At 59.7% G+C, this 24,642-nt stretch overlaps 3 non-coding genes across 3 annotated transcripts; 2 read left to right on the plus strand and 1 right to left on the minus strand.

Annotated features, from left to right (window-relative positions):
• The first annotated feature begins 8,338 nt into the window (after positions 1-8,338).
• On the plus strand, positions 8,339-8,410 carry Trnad-guc. The gene has a single exon. It is a non-coding gene; the product is annotated as a tRNA-Asp (tRNA).
• Positions 8,411-12,597: 4,187 nt separating this feature from the next.
• Trnad-guc lies at positions 12,598-12,669 on the minus strand. Its single transcript has one exon. It is a non-coding gene; the product is annotated as a tRNA-Asp (tRNA).
• Positions 12,670-16,034: 3,365 nt separating this feature from the next.
• On the plus strand, positions 16,035-16,108 carry Trnai-aau. The gene has a single exon. It is a non-coding gene; the product is annotated as a tRNA-Ile (tRNA).
• Positions 16,109-24,642: the final 8,534 nt, after the last annotated feature.

The raw sequence follows: 24,642 nt of genomic DNA on the forward strand, positions 1-24,642 counted from the left end.
GCCACGGCGGGCCGACGCCGGGCGGATCTCGTTGGTCGCCAGATATTCCGTTTGAATGGATCGCCGTCCGCCCCGCCGGCCCCGCCACTGTCGGAGCCTTAATGTCGGGGCCTTATCGAGGAGGAAGGAGAAGTCCAAGGTCGAAAAGGTGCACAGGGCAGCTGTGCACTCACGCCGCGTACACACCGAGTGCACGGCGCACGGACCGATGTTATTGTGTTCGGCTCAGCGAACAACAGCGCGCCGCGTCTCAACCCGCGATATCCAGGGGCACCCGAAGCACCGCGAAGCACCGCGAAGCACCGCGTCACAACATGTTTACGACGCGGCCTCCACTCGCGGGGCCGACGGGCGGGGCGGGGCGGTGCGGTGCCAGAGGGGAAGGAAACAACCACCAGTCATTTCAATCCATGATTGTTCATGATTCACTCAGCCGCCAAAGCCGTGTCAGTTGTTGCCAGACTTCGATAACAAGGTGGTTTGGGGGTTGTGCTGGCAGCCAGACATGCAGGCAGCCAGGCGAGCCAAGCCAGCCAGACAGGCAGCCAGCCAGACAGGCAGCCAGCCAGACAGGCAGCCAGCCAGACAGGCAGCCAGCCAGACAGGCAGCCAGCCAGACATGCAGGCAGCCAGGCGAGCCAAGCCAGCCAGACAGGCAGCCAGCCAGACAGGCAGCCAGCCAGACAGGCAGCCAGCCAGACAGGCAGCCAGCCAGACAGGCAGCCAGCCAGACAGGCAGCCAGCCAGACAGGCAGCCAGCCAGACAGGCAGCCAGCCAGACAGGCAGCCAGCCAGACAGGCAGCCAGCCAGACAGGCAGCCAGCCAGACAGGCAGCCAGCCAGACAGGCAGCCAGGCGACACGCGGTTAGCCCTGGTTGGCCCCTCCCCCTCCCCTCGGTGCCGGGTGCCTCGCCATCTGGCGCCGGAATAGCGATTCGGATTGGGATTCGGGGTGACCCTTGGACGACCGGAAACGGAACAGAAGGACGAAGAGGACGAAGGCGCGCTGATCGGGCCATCATCTGGCCATCACCTTCGCGGCATCAACGGACTCGCTTCTCGGAAGCCCGCCGAGTGGAAGTGGGAAGGGGACCACTTCCGGTCCAGATTGCCCGGCCAGACAGCCAGGCCGGGGCGACTTGCAGGCTCGCAGGCGTGGCCGACGTCCCCGTCCCGATCACACAGTGTGCGGTCTGGCCGGTCTGGCCCTAGGGCTGGCCGCTGGCATGCCGCTGGCATGGCCGGACTGCCCCAACAGTGGACCCCTATCCACTACACTGCACACACGGCGGCGTGGCCATGGCGCGGCGGCAAGGGGATGAAATGAAACCGCCGAAGGGACTCGCCGAGTTTTGCACAATATTTCCATGAAATGGCGAAACCAGAGAACCAGAGCCCAACTTGGCATTTGTTTGGCCCCCTCCCCTCCACCGCCACGACACTCTGCCCGACCTCGGCGGCGTCCTGTCTGACCGCCGGACGAGGAGGGCGAGGAAGGCGGGAAGGACGGGGAGGCAGGTTGCGAAATAAATATCCTGACCTACGAGTTGGTGAACTCGCACCCCTCGCCTCCCCTTCCTTTTCGCACCCCTGCCCGCGCCCCGCGCCCCGCGCGCCTGTCTGGCTCCCCCTTCCACCGCGGAGCGCGGGGCGCGGCGGCGCGTCGCACAATGGCATGCTCTGGCCGTGGCGTGCCGTGGCGTGCCATTTAACCGGCCCCCTCCATGGTCTCTATAATACAACTGATCGGACGCGAATTTGTCTGAAAGGGCGAGGACCGGGCCGGGCGGCGATAAACAGGGAGGCATGCAGAAGGAAACTTGCTCGGCCGGGGCGGGCGAGGGCGACGCCGCGGTAAGTCGCGGCGCGGAGCAATCGAGCAATCAAGAATCGAGCAATCGATCAATAAAGCATCGAGCAATCGAGCAACCAAGCATCAAGCAATCGAGCAATCGAGCAATCAAGCATCGAGCAATCAAGCATCGAGCTATCGAGCAACCAAGCAACCGAAATCAAGCAATCCAGCAATTGAGCAATCGAGCAACCAATGAATCGATGACTGCGTCTGTCTGCTTCCTGTCCTTGCAATCCCTGTCGTTTGTGTCGGGATCGGAAGCAGCGGACTCACCATCAGGCTGATTCCCAGAGTTGTTTGTCGGTCTCTCTCCCACCCAAGGGCCACTCCGTATGGGTGGGAGAGACGGGGCGAGGAAGTCTGCTTCCTGGATGAAGCGAAGCATAAGCGAAGCAACGCGTGCAGCCTGCAGGCCGGCGAGCCAGGCTGGCCGCTCCCAACGCGCTGCACGTTGGGGTAGGTTGTGGACGCCGGCGAGGCGCGACGAGGTGGCGCGGCGGGGCGGGGCGGGGCGGGGCGGGGCGGGGCGGGGCGCGGCGGGGCGGGGCGGGGCGGGGCGGGGCGGGGCGGGGCGGGGCGGGGCGGGGCGGGGCGGGGCGGAGCCAGTCGGGCCCAAAGGGGGAAGCAGACAGTTCGTTGCACTTTGGGGGCGGCAGGGCAGGGCAGGGCTGGGCATTGCGGAAAGGGCGGTAGCGTCGCCATGGCGCCCGCCTCGCCGCCTCGCCCTCGCCGCAGAGCGCATAGCGCGCATAGCGGCCCGCACGAGGGGCTTCGCGGGGCGACGCGACGCGAGGCGACGCGGGCCGACGCGGGCCGACTTGAGGCTGAGGGTTAGAGCACAGCGATCACCCAAGAATGCCGCATGCAGTGTGAAAATTTAGATTGTCGCTGGATGGCAAGAATGGCGTACAAAATTTTAAAAACGTCCATGACTTTGTTGTCAGGCCCCAATACTAGAAGCTTTAAGGACGATTTAAAATCAGTTTGTGACAATTTTACAAGTGTCCAAATCATGTTTGGACTTTGTCCCAAAGTGACGCCGAATTTTTGCAGCGCACGGTGCCGTCAACCGGAGTGACTTCGGCAAACAGACGCCGCTTACGAGAAACAGAATTAAAGTAAATTGCAAAAGTGCGATGTTTGCACGCCCTGCAGCCCTGCAGGCAAGGCGGAGCAAGGCCAGCGGCGTATAAGGCACCGGGTCAGAGGGTCAGCTGACCCCCCAGTTTTTGGAGCTGCCCCGAGCTAATCCCCTGCGAAGTAGGCAACATGCAGTACATTGACCCCCCCAATTTTTTTGACGTTCCTACGCGCCTGAGCAAGGCAACGAACAAATGGGCCTGCAGTCGGAATCAGGTCGAGAGAGGGGCGATGCTGCTGGCTGGCTTCCAGAGGGCGCATTCCTAGACGCGTCTAGAGGGCCACGCCGAGGTCTAGACGCCTCCTCCCCCTCCCCTTCACGAGGGGCGCGTCAAAGGATTGGGTGCGGTGTCTGGGTCGACGCGCCGGGACGCACCGGGACGCGCCGTCGGGACAGACGGCGCCTGCTCGAAACCGGGCCACATCCCGCGCCAATGGATGGGCCGCGGGGCCGCACATCTGCAGCCGCGACTGCAACAAAAGTGAGAGGCCCTTGGTCAAGTATACGCGCAATGAATGAATGAATGAATGAATGAATGAATGAATGAATGAATGAATGAATGAATGAATGAACGAATGAATGAATGAACGAATGAATGAATGAATGAATGAATGAATGAATGAATGAATGAATGAATGAATGAATGAATGAATGGATGAACGAATGAATGAATGAATGAATGAATGAATGAATGAATGAATGAATGAATGAATGAATGAATGAATGAATGAATGAATGAATGAATGAATGAATGAATGAATGAATGAATGAATGAATGAATGAATGAATGAATGAATGAATGAATGAATTCGTATCTGAACCTGACCACCGTGTTGTTGTCCGGCGGAGACCGAAAACACGCACACCATCGCCGAGCACCTTGTCGCTCGTCGTTCGAGCTATCGAAGTGGAAACAACCAGCCGTGCACCGACCGGACGCGCGTCGATATGGAGAGGGCGTGGCGGCGCGGGGCGGGGCGGGGCGGGCGGACACCGCGTCACCGTCAGGCACGGCATTTACGCCCCCAATCATGTCGGCAATGCAGTACACTTTGGCAACTCGCGAATAGAAAACCCTCTCTCTGAGCACCATCCAAGCCCTGTGTCTGAGAGGTCGGCTGGGGTTCAAGCCGAACTGGTTTTCGACACCCTTCAGGCGGAATGCATGCCTACCTTCCAGGCGTCTGCCTGCAGGCAGGTGCCAAAAGGGAGGAGTCATGCCCGCGCACCCGCGCGCACGCCGCAATGCCCCGCGTCGCTCTGCAAATGTTTGATCGGGCTGCCGCGCTGTTCGCCGAATGCACGTCACAGCCACGTCAAACGGGCAGGGCAGGGCAGGGCCACGACGTCGAGAGCTAGGTGCGGCGGTGCGATGTGTGTGCGATGGCGCGGGGCGGCGCGGCGCGGGGCGCCACACCACTGTGGCCGACTGCGGCACACCTGCGGCTCGCCGGTGACGTGCACGGCCTGCACGGCGGTGGCGGTACCGCATGTATCGCCAGGCTCGGACTGGCCCCCAAAAGGCCCCAGCGGATAAGACCGCAAAAGGCCCCCGATCATCATTATGTTTTTACCCTTCATGACCAACTTTGTGAGGCTACCGCTCTCAAACTAAATGCGGTCAATAGCCTTCCCGATACAGGGCATGAAAGAGAGGGTCTGAAGAACACTAGGGCGTCGAGGGAAGCCTTTTACGGCAACTAGATTGGACACAGTGGCCGCCCAAAGTCAGCAAAATCAGCAAATTTCCGAAATTCGACCACTTTTTGACCAACTTGGTCGGAAAATCGTTGCGGTCAAAGCCAAAATCGTTGTGGTCAACGTCTTCCCGATACAGGGCATGAAAGAGTAGGGTCTTAAGAATACTAGGACGTCGAGGGAGGCCTTTTACGGCGACTAGATTGGACACAGTGGCCGCCCAAAGTCAGCAAAATCAGCAAATTTCCGAGATTCGACCACTTTTAGACCAACTTGGTCGGAAAATCGTTGCGGTCAAAGCCAAAATCGTTGTGGTCAACGTCTTCTCGATACAGGGCATGAAAGAGTAGGGCCTTAAGAATACTAGGACGTCGAGGGAGGCCTTTTACGGCAACTAGATTGGACACAGTGGCCGCCCAAAGTCAGCAAAATCAGCAAATTTCCGAGATTCGACCACTTTTAGACCAACTTGGTCGGAAAATCGTTGCGGTCAAAGCCAAAATCGTTGTGGTCAACGTCTTCTCGATACAGGGCATGAAAGAGTAGGGCCTTAAGAATACTAGGACGTCGAGGGAGGCCTTTTACGGCAACTAGATTGGACACAGTGGCCGCCCAAAGTCAGCAACATCAACAAATTCCCGAGATTCGACCACTTTTTGACCAACTTGGTTGGAAAATCGCTGCGGTCAAAGCCAAAATCGTTGTGGTCAACGTCTTCCCGATACAGGGCATGAAAGAGTAGGGCCTAAAGAATACTAGGGCGTCGAGGTAGGCCGTTGGCCGCAACTAGATCGGACGCAGTGGCCGCCCAAAATCAGCGAAAACGGCTACTTTCGGAGATATTTTATCACTCTTTGACCAACTTTGTGACGTTACTGGTCCCAAACCCGAAGGCCCCGGCAGATTTTTCTGCCCGTCTGCCCTGGCCAGTCCGAGCCTGTGTATCGCACGCCGGCCGGCTTCAGAAGAGCCGTTTGTCGCTCAGTCTCTCTAGCGCTTACTCTGATATTGATGGTTTGAGTTCTACAGACTGTCAGGAGATGTTTTCAGCTTTCAGAGTCGCGCAAATTTTGATCAAGCCTTCAGACGTTTCTGACATTCTGACAAGATTTACACGAGTGGTGGACGCGCGTGGACGCCACAGGGTCGGCCAGGAGCTGGCCAGCGCGCACGTCACGGAGTCGTGCGCGCGCCGTGCGTGCGTCGCCTCGTGCGCAAAGGGGCCGCTCGTGTACGACTCGTGTACGACGACGACCGCGGCGACACGCGGAGTGGGATTACCAGTGAAATACGATCGCCAGCTGCCGGCCGGAAACACGTCCCACTCACGCCCCGCGCCGCCGGCCCCGCCCCCGCGCTTCAGGACAGGAGCTTGCCTCCCCGTCTCGTCCCCGCGGTCAGTCAGACACAACACCGAACTGCTCTTCCGAGTCGAGGGGGCGCGCGGGGCGGCGCAGGGTTGCAGGGGGCATCGCCCTGGTGGCTCGGGGTCACTGGGGTGCACGCTGCACGAGGGCGGCACGAGGACAGGTGTTCGGCCAACGCGGCCAACGTGGCGGTGGAGGCCCTCGTCCAGCGGTTCACTCAGGTCACTGCCTCCCCGTGGCCGGGGGTGGCGGCCTGTCGTTGTTTCAGTGCGGTGACTGACCACTAATCCCTTCGGCCGCGGCGCGAACGGCCAATGGCGTCCTCTCTATCCAATATTTACGAAATATCGATCGGAGCCACTGTTTGCGCACGGCGATGTTTGCTCGGCTGCCCGGCTGGCCGTGCTGCGCATAAACCACGCTACTACACTATAGCACGGGCCAGTCCGAACCTAACCGGGCTACCCTAGAGCGAAACGAACTCAAAACAGTGACGCAGCCGCCGGCAGTCCGCCAGACCGCTTCGTGCGAGCCTCCCTTTGCGTCATCGACGTCGGGGACGTCGGCCGGGACGTCGGCCGGGACGCCGGGACTTCCCCGCTGCAGCAGCACCTCTCGACCCAGCCACACTCTCAGACAAATATACGTAACCTTTCACTCGCCGCCGAGTGAAAAACAAGAGCAATCAAAAATGAGAAACCAGCAGCAGCAGCGGTGCGGTGCACCATCTTTGATAACTTCATTGAGCTCTACCCCTGCCCATCACATCGCCGGGAAAGTCTACCGCCAACTCAACTCGACTCCGCGCTCCGTTCTCGTGGTTGTTTCGCGTTTCGGCGAGAGGGTAACGCCGAGCACCGCGGGAAGTGGCGCGTCTGGCGGTCTGGCGCCGTGCACGTCAGAGGCGTAGGTACCGAGGCGTACGGTACCCGCGGTACCTGCCGGCGTGACGTCAGACGGCCGAGGCACGGCGAGGCACGGCCCGGCGGCGGCGGGCAAAACAAGCCCTCAGTTTTATCGGCGGCTCCGAGATCGCTCCGAGATCGCTGCGAGAGGCCCGGGGGGACTGCGCGGGGAATTTGAAAGCAACCCGCCCCCGATAAGGATGCACGCGGCCGAGGCGAGGAGGGGCTCCTCTCTTGAAATAATCAGGCGCCCTTACCGTTGGTGCATGCTGTGCAATGTGCATGGCGTGCATGCGGGCCCCGCCGCGCCCCGCCACGCCCCGCCACGCCCCGCCACGCCCCGCCACGCCCCGCCACGCCCCGCCCGCACAAGACGCCCAAGACGGACGGTCCATTTGGTCTCACCTCGCCAGCCTCAGCCGACTGCTGGACAGACCGTTCGCGAGGGACGGTCGACCGCATGAGGGTTCGTAAATTGATTGAGAGTGTCTCGCTTTAAATCTGGAGCGGGCTTCCCTGCTGCTCCGCGTTGCTCCACGCAGTCCGCGGGGAGGGCGGTCAGCGTGTCGCAAACCGCCTGCAGGGTCGACGGGCCGGTCGGGCACGTCACAGGCGTTGTTTTGGTGCTGCCTTTCCGACGACGTGACGTGAGTGGCATGGCCGGGCATGGCGGTCGGTGGCGCTCGAGATACGAGTCTCGCAAACAACAAACAGGGCCTCATCGCCGCCCAGAGTGCAGTCATGCCGAGGCCCGCGGTCAAAAGGATTCGAGAGATTAAAGCCATCGACGTGCTTTTGCTGATTTTGCAAGGAACGGCCGGGGTCAAGGTGCACAGGGCCCGACAGGGCCGCGAGCGTGCATGTCGCCGTGCCGCGGACGGGGCACAGCCCGGCACAGGTGTTACCACGCCAGCCACTGTCTCTGTCGCACTCGTTGGGCTGTCCATGCGGGTGCGAGAGAGACAGAGCGACCGGCAGGGTGGCGCTAGGGCGGCGCTAGGGCGGCGGCGCCGTGCCTATTTTTAGCTCGGAACAAATTGTGCGTGCGCGAAATGGCGCGGCTAGGGTTGCAGGCTGCAGCCAGCCTGCAGCCGTCTGGACGAGACGAGGCCCTCCGAGAAGCCAGGCGCCACTGCAGTTGCGTCACTGCAAGCGCCAGGCGCCACATTTCGGCGGAGCTCGGCCGTCGTGCCCGGGCCCTTCGAGCTTCGCTTCGCGCCAGACCCGACTCTAGCCGAGCAGGCCCGGCCGAGTCTTTAGCCGAGTCCCCTCCCCGCTCCCCACCGACGGCAGCCGAACGGGTGCCGGCCGAGGCGCGCGACCGGGCACGTCACCCACCGGGCGCGCGCAGGAGGCCAGTTCTTTCACCAATCTTCGGTAGTATAGTGGTCAGTATCCCCGCCTGTCACGCGGGAGACCGGGGTTCGATTCCCCGCCGGAGAGTTCTTTTTAGATAGTCTGATAACGTGCATTCGCCTCAACTAAAGTGCCACTGTTTGGTAGATGCGGTTATGGGTTCTGGGACCCTGTCCGTCGGTGCCTCAGGCGGTGAAGGCCGGGCGATGGCTGTGGCGGCGCCCCGCCCTGGGAGTACGGCAGGGCCGCCGCAGCTCTGCGATGGTGCTTCAAGAACTGGACCGAATGACAAGTCTGGGTAAAAGTGCCCCGCCCCGCCTTCGTCGCCTACACCGGAAGCCGTTATCGCGGGCTGGCCGGGCCTAGCCAGGCCGACTCACCGAAATTTGGGAGCAGTGACGTGGACCCAAACAGAGGTTTCTGAAGCCGAGATAACTTTACGACGAAAAGACTTTACTTGAAACAAGTTCTTGTTCCAACATTCAAAGTAAACCATTTTGATTCCAGAGCCACTTTTTGGTGTGAGCCGCCCCAGCAGACTGATTTCGGGAGTCGTTTTCATCGCTGTCTTTCTGGCACCCACACGGGGCGCCCAGGAGCGGCCAATGAGTGCGAGAGAGACAGAGCGACGAAAGCGACTCTGGAGGGTAGGTGCTCGTCTCGCGACACGCGGCACGGCGCTGCAGCAAGCCATGCCAGGCCATGCGCAGCCGAGGCGCGCCGATCGGAAGCCCTTCCGGCGGCGAGCGTCCGAGTGCTAATTCGACGGCTCGGTCAGGCTGCCTGCCAGCCCCGCCAGCCCCGCCAGCCCCGCCAGGCAGGATGCGCCGATGAGCTACGATGTTAGGACTCCCCCGGAAGGAAGGGCCCGTTCCGATGCCGCACTGATTTTCCGACCCGCTGGCCTTGCCTGCTCTGCCCGGCTCTGCCTTGCTCGCGGCTCGCCAACGTTTGACGGAAACTCCACTGCGATGTGCCGCGCTGCGTGGTGCGTGGTACGGAGCGGCAGACACCGGTCGGGTCGACCGACCGTCGCTCTCGCACTACGTAGAGCGGCGAATTCGCGATAGTGCTGTGGCCGCGTTTTCCCGTTCGATATGCACAAAGAAAGAACGCTGGTTTCGCGAAGGAAGCCGGCGCATATGACCGCCCGCAGCCAAACGAGGTCAATCGCAGACTGGCCAACAGTGGCACAACTACGGCGCACGCACGACCGCGTGCGATTCGCGCTCGGCGCTCGGCTTGCCGCGGATTCGCGCTTGCAGCGTCCAGTGCAGTGTTTGACGGCAGCTTGTGCGTGCCCTCTTGGCTACTGTGGCCTCGGACATTCTCGTTCTTTCACCGCCCCCGAGCATCGCGATGGCCCACGGCCCCACGGACCACGGCGAGTCCCTCGTGTCCGCGCGGAGCCGGGTGGAGCCGGGCGGAGGCGGAGCACCCCGTACGCGGTAGTACAGTGTAGCGCGACGCCGCGTGCACCCCAACCACGAAGAAAACACGTCCAGCCCGGCTCCAGTGCACCCCAGTGCACCCCAGTGCACCCCAGTGCTGCCAGGGGAGCAAATCGGCCATCTCGGACGACGCCGCGACGCCGCGACGTGCGAGGAATGGCCAATGGATTTCACAAATGTGTCCCCAGGAGCCGCTGTCCTGTCCAGCGGGGCCGCGCGTGGCGTGCCGGTCAATGCCGTTTGCAGAAAAAAAAAGGACTGCGAACGCATCGCGAAAAGCAGATTGTAGGAGAAGCAGAAATCTCGACATCTGTCGACAGGGATTCCGCACTCTGATTTTGATGTTGCGTTGAAATAATTGTTTCGAGGATAGCACAAATATGTGTGTCCTTTTCTTACCCTGCACTTTTCTTGCCCACGCGGAGTACGACAAATTGTAAAATACTGCATCATGCACCAAAGATACCTCAAGAGACAACAAAACAGCATGATTTTTTGTGACAAATTTTTACACCCCCCCCCCGTTTTGGCCCGCATTGTGAACTCAAAACCCCCCAATAAATCCTGTTATAAACTAAAAAAACTCTCTCTCTCTCTCTCTCTCTCTCTCTCTCCCAGATTACCTTGAAAGTTGTAAAATGTTTGATAAATTTCAATCTGGTTTTCGAAAAAATCATAGTACTGTCACAGCTTTGTTAAAGGTTTCCGATGATATTAGAGCTGCTATGGATAAGAGATTATTAACTCTACAGGTTCTATTAGATCTTAGTAAAGCCTTTGATTGTGTTCACCATAAGCTACTCTTAACTAAGCTTAAATATTTAGGATTTTCTGATTCTGTTGTAGGGTGGTTCTCCTCATATTTAACAAATAGGAGTCATAGGGTATATTTATCAAGTGAGCTGTTTTCTGAATGGATAGATATGGTGACTGGGGTCCCACAAGGGAGTGTTCTAGGGCCACTATTGTTCCTAATATACATTTTTGACCTTTCGACAGTAATCCAAAACTCCTCCTATCATGTTTATGCTGATGATATACAAGTTTACTCACATTTCTCTATTAATGATCTTGAAAATTCTTTAGAGCAGACAGCTCAAGATGTTGCAAGGATTAATGAGTTTTGCCTCAAACATAATTTAACTCTCAATGTAAATAAAACCCAAGTGATAATTTTTGGCACGCATAGGTTTTTGACTCAGCTTAATGATCGTGGTATTCCTCCTTTCCTTGTTAATGGCTGTACTATTCCATACTCTAATTTTGTTAAGAATCTAGGAGTTCTATTTGATCCAACCCTCTCTTGGAATGACCACTGCATTTCAACAGCTCAAAAGATACTAGGCATTCTTGCCCAGTTGAGGCGCAACTTTACGTTCATTCCACAAAGAGTGAGAAAAATGCTTATTACCTCACTAGCTTTTCCTCATTTAGACTATGCATCAGTAGTATTTACTGATATGACTGTTATAAATAATATTAAATTACAGAGGCTCCAGAATGCTTGTATTCGATTTATAACTGGAACTAAAAAGTATGAGCATATTTCACAAGATTATAAGGATCTAAAAATTCTCAAAATTGTGGAAAGGCGTAAATTAGCTGTCTCAACATTAGTGTGGAAAATTGTTAAAACTCATCAACCATCATACTTAGATGAGAATTATATTTCTACATCCATCTCAAACCATAGATCTACCAGATCAAGTAAGCAAATGTTCCTTGTTCCCAACCATAGATTAACTAAGTACAACAACTCTTTTCACATTCAATCAATAATGCTGTGGAATCAATTCAAACTCTATAACTTGTTACATCGAACATACAAGACTGTAAAGAATACAGTTTTTAACATCCTAATGTCGTGATTGTACTACAATACATTCTTTTGTGATTATAAGTATTATTATAAGTATTATTATTATTATTATTTTTCTAGTCACCTGCTGCTCAAAATTAAAACTACTGTAATGAGAGCGGGTTTATGTTACAGTGGGACTATTTAGTCCTTTTACATGAACCCTCAATAAAAACAATTTCAATTCAATTTCAATTTCTCTCTCTCTCCAAGCACAAACTCACAAACTCCTGCTCCAATATTCATTCGGCCACTGCGCGCCGCCGGGCGAGTTTGAGGAAAACATTGTTATCGGGAAGCCGCAACTTTTCCTGTCTAGCACGGACGGTTGGAGGAACAGCTTAGCGTTTCCGCCCCCTCCCCCCCCCCCCCCCCCCCCCTTTCCCCCCTCTTTCCCCTTTCCCCCGACACACAACCTCGGCCGTCTCAGTTGCGCCGCCTTGACAAGAGACCTTTTCTATTATTGAGAATAACAAAGTATGAGAACGAGAATTAGAGCAGAGAGGTGTCGGGATTTTTGGCCGGACAAAAGACAACGTCCTTTTAGTCTACTTTTTGACCGACCTCACCAGACTAACCCAACCTTCCCCCCAACCAGTCCGAAAAGTCCGCGGGACGAGACGGCCTCTTACAAGTAGCCCAGGAGCATCGTGACGTCAGAGCTCGCTACCTACACTCTGCCACAATGCAGTCCCGGCAGTGACGAAGCGGGTCCCGTTATAAAACCATTCTAAAACACAGGGTTTCTAGATGCGCTTGCTCGACACTAAGGTCGCGCTAGGGAATGAGATAACGCTTTCTGAGTAAGAAGACACCACCCGATTGCGCTGAAGTCCGATAAGACTACCGTTAGTTGGTGGGTGCCATAAAACAACTGGATCGCAAAAAACACCTCTTCAACACTCTTTATGTGAAATGTTTATGTGACATCATAGTTTCAACATTGCTCAGTGGCCGCAAAAAGACTCTCCGGCGGGGAATCGAACCCCGGTCTCCCGCGTGACAGGCGGGGATACTGACCACTATACTACCGAAGATTGGTGGGAGGCACCGTGCAAGCAGCGTTCATGGTTATGCGCCGAATGTGGCTCGGAGCTAGGAGGGGGTTCGCCGTGTCGACTGTGCCGTGTCGAGCCGCACCTCGCTGCCGCGCCGTCGCAGCCAGCCGCTACCAGCCGCGAGCCACGCCGCGACCGCGTGCTCTCCGAGCGTCTGCTGTCTCCATGGAGACATCAGCAGGACCACTGTAGCAGGACCGGACCGGACGAGTATATTCCCAAGATTTTCCTGCGGCAGGAAAATCTTGCAAATAGGCGGTATGCTCCAGTAAAAGCTATCCGCAGGAAAATAGTTTTTTTGGCCGCGTTAGGTTAAGATCTGTCGCGATAGGGTAAGATCTGCTGCGAGTAGGTAAAGATCTGCTGCGAGTAGGTAAAGATCTGCCGCGAGTAGGTAAAGATCTGTCTTTCCCCGTTAGGTTAGGTTATGATAGGTTGCAACCCGTCAATTTTCGGGTCGAGATTCATTCTTGCGAATATCATTTCCTGCATGCGGCACCTCTTCGCAGGAAAACAAACTAACCAACCAGCTCCTGCCAAAACCTTTTCCTGCGAATATCATCGTCCAGCAGGACCAGTCATAACCAGCCACAACAACAAACAGGACAAACACCGCTCTCGGTCTCGACGTGTCTCGACTCCGACCGCCCCGGCAACTCGGCACACACCACACCGCACCGGGCACGGCCAGGAACAAGCAGTTCAAGCTCGCACCCACTTGTTTCCCGCAATATGGGCACCTCACAGTAAAAACTACGAAGAATCGCTTCGTAGGCGTTTAAGAGTGCTTATTGTCTAGCCTCATCCTTTTTGCGTGCAAAGGAGCAATAAGAGAAAATATGTGCTCTTTTTTGTTGGCAGTTAGTGGTGTAGGGTTTCTTGGTTCTGCAACGTAAACCGGGCAAGACATGCACTGTCTAGCTCGCAGACGCTGAAAGTGCACATTCACGGCCGCGTTGCATGGCGGCGCATTGAGAGAGGGTCGTCCAGGAGTACGTTGAACGCTCCTGCTGCCCCCGACCAGCAGCGTCCCACGGCAGGGCGAAGACAGAAATTGGAGCGGCCTCCTTTCCAATAACTTGGTTGAGAGCGAATCTATCTGGGGTCTGGGAGGCACACTAGTGTAAGTCGGGTTTTCTTTGCCACAGCAACCATATTGCACCATAGCAACCAACTACAGTAAGCTCCCTTCACAATTCAGCAGACAGACCGACCAGAGGGATGCGAAGCTGAAACCACCGCAGAGCGGATTGCCACTTTTCCTGTCTGGCGCACACTCGCGCACACACGCACACACGTACACACGTACACGCGCTGGCAGAGAGGGTTGGGGCCTGTGCGGCCTGTGGGGCGGCAAAATTGCATTACCGCTGCAGGGAAGAGCACTCCACCAGAGGGAAAAGGAACAGGGTGATGGCGCGGCCTTTCCAATAATAGTAGCGCGCCACGTCGGCGCCGCACTTTGTGCAACGCGTTTCAGTCTGCATCATCGTTTCGTCGCCCCACCTGCAGCAGCACTGCAGCGTGGTTGGCGGGCAGGGCAGGGCGCCCATGGCGCACAGGGCGCCCATGGCGCACACGGAAGAGCGTTCCTTCCGTTCAGGCCTTTCAGACCAATCGGCCGAGGCGCCGAGGCATGGCGGGCCACGTGGACACGTGGACACGTGACATGCTCGCAGCGCGGGGCGAACAAGGGGGTTTTCGCGCCCAGGTCACGCGTGTCATCATGCGTATCAACGTGTACGGCGCGTAATAACTCGTTTTGGCGCGAACCATGGTTGCAACGCGCGTTTCGTACCTAGCCCCAAACAAACCATAGCTTGGCAATAATTCAGACGCCCAGCGGACACAGGAACGCTTTTCGTTTCGGCGAAAAACATTGCTGAAAGCAATGAAAATATTGCCATTGCCAAGTCTTTTGGGCATAAGACACAGGCTATTTATAGTTTGTTTACGAAGAAATACTTCGTAAATTACGAAGCACGCAATTTCTTTGTCAGCTGATGTATGCTCAAGCTACTTTTCTTCGTCAGGCCTAGAGTACGGTTTGCAAGGTTTTGAGAGTGTGTGTGTGTAGAAAGGTGTGCCAATGCGAAAACCTGCCCCTGTTGGACAAAGGGAGCGGCGAGAGGTCGTCGCCCGCTCGTTTCGCGATAGCACGTCGCGGCCATTGAAAATACCCCCCCTCCGGCACTGGAAATGTTGTTTTCGGCGTTGGCGGCGTCCGCGGCGTCACTGGCCCAAGGCTGGCGAGCTCGCCGCGCTCGCCGCGCACCTGCGGGAACTCCCAGCCGGGCCACGCCAGCCTTGCCAGCCTTGCCTCGGCGTCCCGGCGTCCTGGCCTACCCGAGGGGAGCGAGGCGTTGACCCGGCCAGCTTGGCTACTTGGGCTAGCTTGGCTAGCTCGGCTAACTTCGTTGGCTTGCGGCGCCGCATCGCCGGGGCTTCTTTGCTTCCTTAGCTTCCTGCAGCTTCCTTTAGCTTTCTGTAGCTTCCTTTAGCTTCTTTCTTCCGTTCGCGGTAGACAGAATTGACAAACTCTATGAGAAATCAGCGATACTACAGTACCTGCTCGCACAGAATGTTTCGTTCCTGACCTCCTTGTTCTTGTTCCGGTCCACGCCATCCTTGAGCCTCGGCCCGGCCGGTCGCGTGTTTCCATGGCTCAAGAGAAAGGGGCGTTTTTATTGCAGAGAGAAAGGTTCGATTTTGGAGGAAGAAGAGGGCATTGATGGCGGGGCAAGGCAGGGCGGAAGGAGGACGGGAACAGAGAGTCGGAAAAAAGATACATTATGAGAATGGAGATAATGAAATTAATTATTTACCGTGGTATCATATCACATCTCACACGGGGCTTCATTCATTAGGGCTCGTTAGTCGTGTGGCTGTCTCTCTCGCACTCACTCGTGCCGTTGGGGTGCGAGTGAGAGAGGCAGAGCGACGCAACGCTGTGCGGAATGGAACGGCCTTGGAGGAATCGTTGCGAATGGCAGCGAGCTTGTGCACGAGCCGTGCCCGTTTTGGGAGGAATGCCTCTCTTGCTGGGGCTGCTTAGCTGGAGAAGCGCCTTTGACTCGAGATCGGAGAGATCTAAGGGCCCGGTGCATGATTTGTCCATATCCCCCCAAAACTTGCACACCGCGGTGCGGACCGGCATCGGAGAGTCGTTTTCGTCGCTCGGTCGCTCTCGCAGAGCCGTCCCCAAGAGGTGCGAGAGAGACATAAAGACAGCGACGTGGATGCCGCCGAAGTGCCTGAGCTGGCGTTGGTGGGGGGACGGACTATCACCCTGACTCGGGAGTCCGTACAGTACGGAGCACGCCGTCGGTGGACAGAATCCGGGCGGCCCATTAGCTCAGTTGGTTAGAGCGTCGTGCTAATAACGCGAAGGTCGTGGGTTCGATCCCCCCATGGGCCATTACATTTTGGCCACTTTGTGTCGCTTGCGCCACATGCGTTTCGCGAAGTGCCGAGACCTTCGTCAGAAGAGGAAGCATTACTGTTTTTAGCGTGCAGCGAGAAACATAAGAAATGCCACATGAAAAGGTGGTATGTAGATTTGACAGCCAGTTGACGTCGCACTGCGCACAGTATACACGTTACACGGTCGTGACCGAGAGGCCCCTAGACTACGCGGGTCGCGATTGTACAGTGTGCGTCTCCTTGGGAACGATTTCGTGCAACACATCGCGCATCCAAGTCGCCTTTCGAAAAACAGGCAAACAAACAAACAAACAAGGTCATTACTGGTGGCGGCATGCATTGCATGCCTCGGCTTGTTGTTGCCGCCGTTGCCGCTTAGATACCGGGTGCCTCTTGGCCATGCGCCCCTTCGTCCTGGCTTCGTCCTGGCTTCGTCCTGGCTTCGTCCCGGCTTCGTCCCCGCCGCGGTTTCGCGGTGTGCTCACGCCGAGGGCACTTAGAGTCACCTCCGGCAGCCGCAACTTTCATTATAAAGCCATTCCAGCGAATCTAGCCAATGAGCGATCCGTGTGGCGAGGCCGGGCGAGGCCGGACCGCATGCAAGACCAAGACGAGAGGCGACGCGAGGCCCTCACTATCAAAATTCCATACACGACTGAAAGTGAGGCAATTTACAATGACAACAAAGTTTTCCAGTGCCGTCTCATCACGATCACTACATCAGTGAGATGAGGGCTTCCGCACGACACCGCGGTGCGCACTCCGGGTCCGGTCCGCCGAATCTGACCGGCTTAGGGCGAAAGCCTTTCTCCCTTCGAGGCCCCGGCCACGCCCTCGCCACCCCACGCCGCGCTGGCCGCGAGGTGCCAAGGCAGCGCCAAAAGCCAGCCTCGGTTGCAGCACGGCCACATCAAAAGGCGTGTGTGTGCGTAGGACGTGTCGCTGGATGCGAGTCCCTTTGAAAGCGGATTTCGAAGCCTTTGCGTCGTCCTTGCCGCGCTCCCCGTACCGCGTGCCGCCACCCCAACGCCGCCGCAGTGTGCCACACCCCTTCCCTTCCTTTCCAGCCGGCCAGGGCGTTGCCCCCAGGCCGGTGTGGGACTCTCGGACCGGAAGCCGCCGGAAATAACTTGATCACCGCACTGGCAAGCTCACTGGCAAGCTCACTGGCAGGCCGCGGCACTGCCGGCTCGAGGGGTGGAGGCTGATGCACCCCCTTCGCCTGCAACTTCCGGGACGAGACCGACCGCCTCTGCGGCCCCGCGGCGCGCCACCCGCCCGAGGAGCAAGCAGACCGCGGACCGCGGCCGATGACTCGAGGTGCCCGCGACGTCGCCGTCGGTTCTTGCCCCGGCCCCACGCCACGCCACGCCACGCCACGCCACGCCACGCCACGCCACGCCACGCCACGCCACGCCACGCCACGCCACGTCCGGCTTGCCAAATTCGCACCCGGCGCCTTGGCCTTTCGCGTGGGGCACCGCGAGGCGTGAGGCCCTCGAGGGGCGGCGGCCGCAGGACGCTTCAATGGGCGGCGGCCGGCCTGGCTGCCTGCCTGCCTGGCTGGCCGGGCGCGCCACGGCGGCGTGGCGGCGTGGCCACGACGCTCGCTGCGCGGGAAAATATGAGTGCGAATCGCCTGCCCCCACCACGACCACGCAGTGCCACGCAGGGACCACGAGGTGTCGGAACGATGTGAGCGCAGCGCAGCGCGATGCGGCGCGCCAGACGCAGGACGCAGTGCGCTGCCCTCCGTACTTCGACCCCTTCCCCTCCCTTCCCCGGTTCCCCGTCTCGCCCTCGCGCAGACAGGCGGAGGGGAGGGAGGGGGAGGGAGGAAGGGAGCTTCTGGAGGAGGGGACGGACGGGACGGGACGCTAGGGGACGCAGCGAGGCACCCGTGGCGGTGCAGTGACTCAGAGGGAAACGAACGGGCCGAGCCAAGGCTAGCCAAGGCGCGGCCGGGGTTCGAACCATGAACCCCCGACTCCAAATTGTGGCTGGCCGCGCTGGCCGCAATAAGACGCTGGCGAGCGGAGCAATCGCCCGCAAAGGCGAAACGGCGGGCAATTAATTTGAGCGACTCAGTCAGGGCTCAGCCAGGCACACCGCCAGGCACGGTGTTCTTGTGCGCCCGTCTCTCCAGCGCCAAAGGCGACTTCCGAGAAAACGGATTGAGGAGACACCCCGCCAACGCGCCTCCTCGGCCACCTGCGCGAGAAGAGGCCCAGAGACCGTCACGAGTTTTCCAGGAAGGGCCTCCAGGGTGCTTGACCGGCAATGCCCCTCACCGCCCTCGCCGCCCTCGGATTCCAGCCTTCCCGCGCCGCCGCGGAACGCCGCGGAACACGGACTGCAGTCAAGTGTGGCGGCAGCGCGCGGGTCAGGCCTTGTCAGGCCTTGTCAGGCCTACGTCGTAGAGACAGTCTCCAAACAGAAGGATTGCACTTTGGCAAGAGCAGCAGCGCACAACACAGCCAGTGCGCCAGTGCCGTGGTTTCCGTCCTGCAAAGCGGGCATAGCGAGCCGTGACGTTCAGTGCGAACACGTGGCCGACGAACACCTGGATGGCGCTGCGGTATGGATGGAACTGTGTCGATGACTTTGGGATGGGCACCAAGCAAGGACTAGCAGGGACGGGGGTGGAGCGAAGCACGGTGGGGACTTTGAACGTTCAAATGCCCCCCCCCCACCTTTCTACTTCGTTCACTGGGAAGAACTCTGGCGGCCGCGGCATGACGGCGTGACGAACGCGGCCAGTGTGGCCAGTGACGTGGCGTGGCTGCAGACCGCAGCGGTGCTCGGCGGCACGGCCCGGCACGGCCCGGCACGGCCAAGGCACGGCCAATGGCGGCTAGCTTTGGCAACTTGCTCGCCTCGCTCCGCTTCGCGCTTCGCTCGGTTCACGGCCGTCCACGCCGTGCACGCCGGCCACGGTCAAGTGCAAGGAGAGACAGAGGCACGGGGCCCGCGGGGTGCCGTGGCCGGCCGTGGCTGCGGGGCCAAGGACCTCGCGCTGACGCGCCTTGGACGCGCCGCCGCGCCAGCCAAGCAAGCAGCGAAGCCTCTCCGTGGCGGCAACAAGCAGTGTCGAACTCGTCCAATGCTGTAAAAAGGAGGCCCATGGCGGCGCCCATGACGAGAGGTAGAGACAGAGAGACAGCCACAAAGTTGGCAAGGGCGCGGCAAGGGCGTGGGCGTGGCACGGCCGGGGGGTGGCGCTGGGGGTCGGCGGGGCGGGGCGGCTTCGACCTCGGATTTGGGTTTACGCCCCTGACGCCCCCAGCGCGAGGCCATTCTCGCCCTTCTCGCCTCTCTCCATTTTCGCCAACCCATTCGAAGCCCTTCCAACCCGTTCTAGGACGCAGACCTGGACGCGGCGACGCGGCGCACAATTTAGACATGGCCACGCGGCGGTGCGAACGCCCTTGAACCTGGAGCTCCGGGCGTGCGCCCCGCCCCGCCCCGCCCCGCCCGCGGCCAGGACGACGCCCTCTAGGCGGCCGCCATAGCTATGAAGAACACCGCCCGCGGGAGGCTCGGCGGCGGGTGAAGGGTGGGGGGCTCCATTTGGCGGGAAAATGGTTTGCCCGAACCTCCCGCGGGCCTCTGGGCCGCCTGGGCCGCCTCTCTCTCCACTCCACCTCTCTCACGCACGCCGGCCGCCGCCGGACTGCCGCACTCCAACAGGCTCTGGCGTGTAAAGGGCGGGGTGTGTGGTGTGGGAGGTCGGGGACGTCAAGGACCCGCCACGGACAAGTTGGGGACGCCTGAGGCAGCGCCACGCTTGTGTGTGTGCGTGTGTGTGTGTGTGTGTGTGTGTGGTGTGTGTGTGTGTGTGTGTAAGAGAGTGAGTGTGAGTGTGTGTGTGTGGACTGTGGATGGCGCAATATGCTATCTGTGTTTCATGATCCGTATCCCTGTCGCGCTGTCGCCGTGGGGCCTTTTGAGAGGGAAACGCACCTCTGCCTCTGATCCTGATCAAACGCCGACGCCGGGCCTCATTAGGCTGTGTCAGCTTCAGCAAATCGGGTGGCGAGGCGGCGGCCTTTTCCCGCCTTCACTTTAGAGGCGCTACTAGCGGCTACTAGCCTCGGCGCCTCGCCGTCCCCCCAGCTTCCTGAATTAGCCCGCTGCCCTTCGTAAAACAGTTTGTTGAGCGATTTTCGTCCCGCCGCACGTTGCAGTGAGCCGAGGCGGCCGAAATTCTAGACGCGTTTTGAGCTCTAGAGTCGCTGAACAGGACTTTAAGTGAGCGTGTGACCCCATCAGTGAATTCCTTGTTCGGAGAGCAATCCATTGGTGCGGGGTTGGTTTGAGTCTCATTTACTGACTGTAGAGCTCAAAATGCGTCTAGAATTTTGGCGCCTCCACCGGTCCTCTGGTCTACTGTGCATTGTCATGGCAACTGCAGTTGGGCAAAAGGTATCGAACTGCGCGATGCCGCGATGCTCGCCGCGATGGCTCGACCAAGCAATGACTCCCCCGCAGAACGCGAACGAGTAACGCGAGTACGCCGCCCCCCAGACGGCTCGCTGTCTTGTTCCTTGTTCCCACCGCGTGTCGGGCTTGTCGGACACACTGTCATTCACTCGCCCGGCATCCTCCGTCCCGTCTCTCTGTACGTGCGAGAGAGACAGAGCGATGAAAAACGACTCCCGGAATCAGTTTGCAGTGGACAAACCTGTTGCAAGCGGGAAATCGTCCGGTCCTCTCCTGAAACTTGACCCAGCGTGCGCTGCGTGCGCACTGCATACAACGGAACAGTGCAGTACTAGATCCTGAGGCCGGCGGTCCGTGGCGGGCGCTGCACTGCACAGTGCCTGCACAGTGCCTGCACTGCGGCGAGCGCCGTGCGGATAGGCAATGCTGCTGCAGCGACACGCCTGCACTGCGGGAGGACTATCCCGAGCCGGGCCGGCGGCGCCGTGCGGATAGGCAATGCTGTGCTGCAGCGACACGCCTGCACTGCGGGAGGACTATCCCGAGCCGGGCCGGCGGCGCCGTGCGGATAGGCAATGCTGTGCTGCAGCGACACGCCTGCACTGCGGGAGGACTATCCCGAGCCGGGCCGGCGGCGCCGTGCGGATAGGCAATGCTGTGCTGCAGCGACACGCCTGCACTGCGGGAGGACTATCCCGAGCCGGGCCGGCGGCGCCGTGCGGATAGGCAATGCTGTGCTGCAGCGACACGCCTGCACTGCGGGAGGACTATCCCGAGCCGGGCCGGCGGCGCCGTGCGGATAGGCAATGCTGTGCTGCAGCGACACGCCTGCACTGCGGGAGGACTATCCCGAGCCGGGCCGGCGGCGCCGTGCGGATAGGCAATGCTGTGCTGCAGCGACACGCCTGCACTGCGGGAGGACTATCCCGAGCCGGGCCGGCGGCGCCGTGCGGATAGGCAATGCTGTGCTGCAGCGACACGCCTGCACTGCGGGAGGACTATCCCGAGCCGGGCCGGCGGCGCCGTGCGGATAGGCAATGCTGTGCTGCAGCGACACGCCTGCACTGCGGGAGGACTATCCCGAGCCGGGCCGGCGGCGCCACGCGGAAAGCTTGGTGACTTTAGGTGACTTGAGAGGCTTGGACTGCGCTTCGGGCCCCGTAACTGCCATGTTTGTCGGCGAGGCAGGACTCGAGAGTGTGCGAGTGTCAGTGTCCGCGAGACGATTCTGCAGAATCCCTGCCGGCCCGGCCCGCCCCGCCGCGGCAAACAAGACCAAAGCCCCGACCCGACCCGGCCGAGACACTTTTCGCGGAAACGTCTCCCGCTTGAAATATTACTCGCGCCGAAAGGCAGATGGGCGGCCGTGGCGGCCTCTTCTCCTCCCGGCCGGCCGAGCGCTGCGTCGCTCTGTCTCGGTCGCACTCATGGGCCGTCCCGCGCGGTCCCGCGGGGGTGCGAGAGAGACAGCCCACGGCACCGAGCCGCATGTGGCGGGGTTCACGGGAAGGGCAGTGTCCAGCAGACTGGCAGTCGTCTCTCTCACACTCATGGACGGGCGGCATTCCGTGTGCGTGCGAGAGAGACAGAGCGACGAGGCAGTCCTGCTGGCTGCCCCTGCTGCCCCGGCTGCCCGGAGTGGGGCAAACCCAATTATTCGGCCGAAAGCAGAAAGGCCGGCTTGCTGCCTCTCCGGCATTTCCGCCCCAATGAAGCTCGGAGCGAGTGCATTTGCCCATACAAATGTACCGATCCAAGTGCAGGCTAGACATGTACGTATTCTTTGTTGTCCGAAAAATCGTCCGAGCCTTGCGCTGCAGAGCGAGGAACTCACTTCTGCGCGTGGGACAGTGGAGCAGGCCCGTGATTTCCAGCGTGGAGGTGAGCTGCGCCCTCGGATTTCGAATTTCGGAGAGCTGGTCTTCGTTATCCGGCAGCCGGAGCACCTCTAGTGTTCCGCGCATACAAAGGGACGGCAGGCGAAATTGCGCTCTCCAGTCCTTATTGAGGAGTCGAATATTCCCGGAGTTCCTTTCCGCAGACGTACCCCGAAACGGTGCGCCTTCGCTTCGCCGTGCTTCGGCATGCTTCCGTCATGCGTCTGTCCCTCTCGCTGCTCCACGATAACGACCTCGTCTTTGACAGCGGAACAAGGAATACGGGTGCGCGCTTTCAAAAGGACTCGCCGTGTCGCTCTCGTCTGTCGCGTGCACACGGTGCACACGAGGAACCCGGAAAACTCGGCCAACTGGATGCAGAGTTGGGGGGGGGGGGGGGGCTGTTCACCCAACCTGCCGCCCGGCAAATCTCTCGCGCGGCCCGATTTTCCTTCCTGTCTATTTTCTGTATCGTCATAGTGGTGGGCAGACAATCCCCCAACTTTGTGCCCACCTGGCGCGTCCTGGCCGGTCTTTGGCGTTTCCCCCGTAACACGAACCGTTCCGGTTTTGCGTGTTTCGCGCGGCTCCCCGCGCGCTTCCGCCTGCAGGCCTGCCCTACCCGAAGTGCTCCGCTGCTCCGCATGGCCACCCCGAAGTGAGCGCGGCGCGTCCATTTTCTCCGCGAACAAGACGGAGGGAGGGGGAACCCTCCTGCGAGGCTTTCTCGCGGCGCCCCGCGGGCCGGCGAGGCGCACGGCGAGGCCCACGGCACACGCGGAGTCCAGGACATTCCAGGCATTCCTACAGTCTGTCTCAGGTCGGAACGAGCCTGGAGACGGTCGCGTTGTTGCAGCGGTAGTGCGGCTACCTGCTATTGAGGGTGGCAGCGGCCTGTGCCGAACCCCCGCTGCGAAGGGTCTGTCCCTTTTCATTTCAGAGGTGTTGCTGCAGTTGCTGAGGAGGCAAGTGAACCTCGCCAGGCTCGTTCCGACCTGAGACAGAGTGTAGACGCCGAGGACGAAGACGAAGAGGCCGCCGGTTGGCACGCCTGACGGCCAGACGGTCGGCCGGGTGAAGTGCTGCCAACGCGACAACGCGAGGGCACTGCCAGGCACTGCCAGGCACACTGCCCACTGCCGCCTCGTCGTCTCGCCGCATTCACCACTCTGCAAGAAGCGCACTCGTCCACATGCTCGGGTAAACCCCCGCCGGAATTTTCCCCGATATTTTCCCGTCTTCTAGAGGCCTCTCTCGGCATTCGCCGTCGCATGGCGTTCCCTTCGACTGAGGTTGCATGGTTGCATTACCCGGCGTGGTATTCAGGTCAGCCGCGCTGCGCCGTGCTGCGCCCCGGCCGCGGGGCCGCGTCGTGCATGCCGGCCGGCATGCCAGCGCTGCACCGCCAAGCGCGGCCAAGCGCCGCGGCCTGGACGTCCTGGACAGGCTCAACAAAGACGTCCTGGGGGAGGTCTTGGGCGAGGTCCTGGACGAGGTCCTGGACGAGGTCCTGGAGGAGGTCCTGACGAGGTCCTTCTTGACGAGGTCCTTTTGAACGAGGCCCTTCTGGCCGAAGCCCTAGATGCGACGCCCTGCCCGGCGTCCCGGACGACACTCTGCGGGCTCGGCCTGGGACTTGGAATGCCTTTTGGCTGCATCAGGCTCCTTTGGCATCCTTCTGCATCCTTTGGCGGGCAGTGGCAAGCAGTGCCAAGCTGGCAACAACGCGGCGCATTGAACGCCACTCGCCACGCGGCCCTCGCGGCCTCTCGCCGAGCCTCTCGCGGCCACGCCAGACAAGAGAAGCGTTTCTCCAGCTGCGCCCCGCGGCCCGCGACCGCCTCGAGAGGCTAGGATGAGTAGCGAGACTGGAATCCAGCGAGGGGAGGGGCGCGGGGGGCGCGGGGCTCTAGCCCGCGGCGCGCCGACCGCGACCGCGACGTCAAGCCGAGCCAGCCAAGCGAGCGTCTCGTTTCGTTTCGTTCTCCCGCTTCGCTCGCTCTCTGTTTTGCTCGCCGCTTTCCTCCAGCTCTGTTTTGCTCCGGCCATTCCAACATCCGAACCCCAGAGTCGTGCCGCGCGGGCCTGTGGAGGGGCCCAGCCCACCCACCTGCCCGCGCTTCTGAACGGAGTGGGGAGGAACTAGAAGAAATCTAAGGGATCCTTAGACATAGCACTATGGTTGACACCGAAGGGAGTATCAGGAACA

The sequence above is a fragment of the Thrips palmi genome, unplaced genomic scaffold (genome assembly GCF_012932325.1).
Source record: "Thrips palmi isolate BJ-2018 unplaced genomic scaffold, TpBJ-2018v1 HiC_scaffold_5, whole genome shotgun sequence".
Classification (NCBI taxonomy): Eukaryota; Metazoa; Arthropoda; class Insecta; order Thysanoptera; family Thripidae; genus Thrips; species Thrips palmi.